Raw genomic sequence first — 4882 nt, forward strand, 5'->3', positions numbered from 1 at the left:
CGCACGCACACACACACACACACACACACACACACACACACACACACACACACACACACACACACACACGAGGAGTGAGCAGAAACGGGAATCCAGCCCTCCACACACACTCTCTCTGTACTGCACTTTATAAAGCCATGAGTCATGGGTACATTGCTGCATTTAAAACAAATCTCTCCCTTTCCTGAGATTGAGCACCACACACATACACACAAAACACACAATTATGTAAACATAAACATAGTTGAAACCCACCCACAGTTATAATTGGCATTCATAGGTTGCTCAGCAGGAGCTGAATGCCTCCTGGGGGAAGAGCAGGGTAGGAGAGTGTGTGTGTTAGGGGTGGGAGAGTCTTAGTATCAAAAGAAGGCTGCATTACATGAGTGTGATTATATAATGCTAATGGACCAGCAGCAGCAGCAACCACAAGGCGAGGCGTGCAATGCGTCAGCTGTGATCACTCCACGGTGTGCTCTCACCAAAAATGGTCCGGTTCGGTTCTCTTGCTCCAGCAGATCCTCCCCTCCATCCTGCCTGACAGCATCAAGACGCCCCCACACCCCACACACACACCTCACCAGCAGATCCTGTTGTGATCCAAGGCAAGCGCGCGCGCGCGCGCGCGCACACACACACACACACACACACACACACACACACACACACACACACACACACACACACACACACACACACACACGCTCTTATTACCCCTTTTGTTTCCAAGCCATCAGAGTGGAAGAGTTGCAGCTATCAGCTGCCATTCAAACTAACGAGCAAAAGATACAACACGGGAGCGACCATTGGTAAACAAGCCGATCGCCACAACAGAGCCCCATGCTTTCTCGTGTCTGATGCTGCTGGCGCTGCTGCGTGGATGTCGTGGTGGTGCGCTGACTTTTTTTTTTTTGTGTGTGTGGATCCATACCTACTCAGCATGCGTGGCCGAGGCCGCCCAGCGGAGAGCGGAGGCGCACAGGTGTTTCTCCAGGCGACGCTGCGCACCACTGCAGTGCACACGGCAGACCGGGATCGCTCAGCAACATCACAGGAAACCGCTCCAAATCACACAAAGACGGACGGAGCTAGCCACCGTTGCATGGAGGGAGGGGAAAAAATGGAGAAGAAAAATAATAATAGTAATAATAATGATAATGTGTGTATCGGAAGCGGTCCTACCGACGGGCGGAATCCCTGTCCGAGGCGAACAGAGGATATCGGAAATGCCTTCAGAAAATATTGATGTAAATACTGACGTTTCTCTGGGGAAGACACCCAGAGTCAATCATGTTGGTGGAGTATCACCATCGGTTCCGCTAGTTCCTTTCAAAATAAAGCCCTGCAAAAAAAAAAAATTCATACCCCATTCAGTTTTTCACGTTTACAAACACACGTTTCAGGTTGTTTAATTATAATTTTATTTGACAGAGCAACACATAGCGGCACATAGCGTAAGAGGGAGAGTGTTGGAATAAAAGTATATAATTTATCTCATCTTTATAAGTGTGTGTGTATTTAGAACTTCTTGTGTAGACTATGCTGTTTTACAGAAACTGACTGCGCGTGACTTAAGGAAATAACTGACAGCAACAAACTGCTCGTGACTGGAGGAGACAACTGTCAGCATTGATCGCACCCTCAAGTGAATCTGCAACAGCGCTGAAAAGGAGAAATGCAGAGGGGGTCGTTTCCCCTCTGACCCCTCAGACCGTTTCCTATAGAATATTGTGTTAGGAGTTGATTGTGCGGTATGAAGCAAGCTTGAATAGGTTTCAGTTGGTGTGTTTCCCCCACCCCCTTTAGTAACTGAACCTCATGTAACTAGGGTGTTCCCAAACTAAATAAAAAGCCCGGAGATCGGAGACTGCTTCAGAGTTGGTTTGGAGGATTGTAACTGAGCAGTCTCCGAGCAACTCTCCTTGCAAGTATACAACTCATATTTGTCTGTGTCTCTTTATTGGAGATTGGTGAACAAATGTAAGGTTTTAGACCCAACAGAGAGTTTTACTAGTAAGTGTAATTTAATCTCAGTAAAATAGATGTTTTATGATAACAGATGTCAGGGAATACAGGCTTCATGAAGACAAACGAACATAGCCAATAGGCCAGAAACCAATGTGGAGAAATTTGCAGCACAATTATAAAACCAGATAGATGGTGCAAATTATCTCACTTTTTTGGCAGCAGTGGGCCCTAATGACCAGAGTTGGGCACAAACTGATGTAGGAGACACAGTTAAAACACAACGTCAACTGGATGCAAAATGCCATGTGGCGGGAAACGGACTCAGCACACCACCCCGAAAACACCGTCCCTATTGTGAAACATGGTGGTGGCACCATAATGCTGTGAGGAGGTTTTTCGTTTCATAGGGAAGCAGCTAGGATGTTAAGACGGATGGAGCTAATTTAATTTTTTATTTTTTATATATATACTGCACTGGTGAGTATCTTGGCAAGCTCTAAAACCTTGGCAAGAACAAAACTGGATAGATGCTGCAAAAAAACTTTTAGACTGGTGCAGAGATTCACCTGCCTGCAGAAAACCAGAGGCTACAGCGGAAAGGTTTAGATCAATTTTATTCATGAGTCAGATTGGCTCAGTCAAAGTCTAGACCTAAATCCAAATTACAATCTCTGGCAAGATTTGAGATTTCACACATGCTTTCTACCCAATCTGATTGAACTGGAGCAAATCTGTCAACAAGAATGAACAAAAATATTTGTGTCAAGATGTGAAAGCTGGAACAGACTTGCGCTGTAATTGGAGCAAAAGGTTTCCACGCATTGAGATGCACGCCACACCTTACAAGATTTTTTATTTTTTATTCTTTTGCAAGTAAATTGATTCCACTTCTATTTTCTATTGAGACATTTCCCAGCAAAAGCTATTGATCTGGATCTGACACGAGGAGGCGACAGATGTAAAAAAAAAAAAACAACCAAAATGTGCAGAACCCTTCATGCTTGATTTAGGATTGATTCAACCACTTGTTCTGCTGCTTACAGATACGTCACGTAGAGCTGTTTTGATGATAATTTATTTTCAATCGATCAAAGAGTCGTGTGATAATATCCAGCATGTTGATCCCAAATCTGCCTCACATGGTTTTACTTTGAAAGTAAACTTTGCCCACTTCCGATTGTGCACTAGTTATGTCTTCCGCATATCGCCTTTCTATTTGTACTGCAGACAGCATTTCCCAGGATGCTTCGCGTCATCCCTGGTTTTCATCACAGTCGTTTGGGTGGGAGGGAGATGGTTCGTTGCAAAGCTGGACGCTTGAAGAACCCCGGCTGGTCTAAAGGTCCGTGGCTTTACGTGGAGGAGGGCAGAGAGAGCTAAAGGCTTTCCTACACTCAAATAACTTGTTGAATATAAAACTATGAAAAGAGTTTCCACGCAATTTCTTTTTTCAGTACTAAACTCTTAATTTGCTTACAGACTGGACAACATTTTATTACAGTGAATTATTAAGGTTTTTCCTTTAACATCCTATTCTGAATTTTACAAGGAGCCAATGAGAAGTAGCTGGAAGTCTAGAAATGTTATGTTATAACCACAAATGTTTGAATTTCAGTGGTAGTAGCAGTATTGTTTTGGTTGGAGTGTTTTTTACTTTGCTCGTCCTGTTCCTCTTGTGTTCCTCTGATGTTCTAGAAAGTCCCGTCTGTCTTCCCTCCTTGTTATTCGGCAACAACTATTCCATTCTAATTTCTGCTGTCGTATATTCAGCCTTGTTTGCCTCATTAAAAACCTGTTGAGATCTTAGTTATTTGTAGCTGGAGATTCTTCAGCCTCCTCCCCCCCAGGCAGTAGTTGTGTTAGTGCCTCCAACAAACGCAAGTTTTCCAATTAAATCCCTAACCTATTTTAGGATATTTTTGTCGACTGATTGAAACTAGATCTCGGATGACTTAACACTTAAAACAGGGTTTCATGTTTGACTGGAATACTTTGTCTGGTTTTCAACCCAAAAGTTAAATATGTGGAAAAAGTGGGTTAAGAAGAATAACTTACCATAGCTTAGGCCAGTGGTTCCCAAACTTTTTCTCCTGCCCCCCCCCCCAAATGGTTTCCAAACATTTTCTGCCCCCCCTATGGATTACAAATAGCTGTCTGGTTGAACGACGTTTGTGAGGGGGAGGGGGAGGAATCTTAGAGATTCCCTGTCTCTAACAATGAGCAGGGTGGGGGGAAATCGACTTTTTTGGGGGCAAAATGAATGTACGTAGCTGGACATAGACAACAACATCAGTAGCCTACAGGCTACTTGTTAAGCTTAAGGTGCTGTATTGATATTAGCTAGTCATCTTTTAGCTAACATTACCTGCATCCAACAGCTTTACTCAACTCAGTCGGTTAGTTTGGGGAAAAACTGTGAAAAGTTCTTTGCGTTTTGCTGGTTTGCTGCCATGATTCTAACACACCTGCGTAGCTCTGCCCAGCAGCAGCAGGTCTCCTTCACTGCCGCACAGGTGTAAACCCAGCGCGAGCGTCGTAGCGCTCATGTTGCGTTTAAAAAAAACAAAAAGGAAAAACAAGTTACCACATGTTAACAACGGATTAAACAGTTTTAACTGCTGATAAAAGTGACAGAGGACACAGATATGGGAAGTGTGGAAGCACCTATTCTATCAAATTGACATAGGAATAAAAGAGAGTTGGCCATTCTAAGGTAAAAACCGAACGCATACAGCAGGGGTGTCCAAAGTTGGTCCTCGAGGGCAGGCATCCTGCATGTTTTAGTTCTCTCCATGGTGATAGTATGTCAATGTTCTTCCTAGGCCTCTAATGAGCCATCATTTGAACCAGGTGTGTTAAACCAGGGAGAGAACTAAAGCATGCAGGATGCCGGCCCTCAGGACCGACTTTGGGC

General features: G+C 44.0%; 1 protein-coding gene across 4 annotated transcripts in view; it reads right to left on the reverse strand.

Moving 5' to 3' along the window:
* Positions 1-1876, reverse strand: part of asphd2 (aspartate beta-hydroxylase domain containing 2) — an 8332-nt gene extending 6456 nt beyond the window's left edge. The window contains exons 1-2 of one of the 4 annotated variants that reach the window (XM_017306854.1): positions 1183-1876; positions 932-1088 (exon numbers count right to left, since the gene is read on the reverse strand). The gene's annotated coding sequence lies outside the window, so the exon portion shown is untranslated. Of the gene's footprint in view, positions 1-482; positions 618-931 lie in introns of those variants that run through there. The other 3 variants (XM_017306855.1, XM_017306853.1, XM_017306856.1) reach the window with 3 other exon arrangements.
* Positions 1877-4882: the final 3006 nt, after the last annotated feature.

Source organism: Poecilia reticulata, linkage group LG9 (assembly GCF_000633615.1).
Source record: "Poecilia reticulata strain Guanapo linkage group LG9, Guppy_female_1.0+MT, whole genome shotgun sequence".
Taxonomy (NCBI): domain Eukaryota; kingdom Metazoa; phylum Chordata; class Actinopteri; order Cyprinodontiformes; family Poeciliidae; genus Poecilia; species Poecilia reticulata.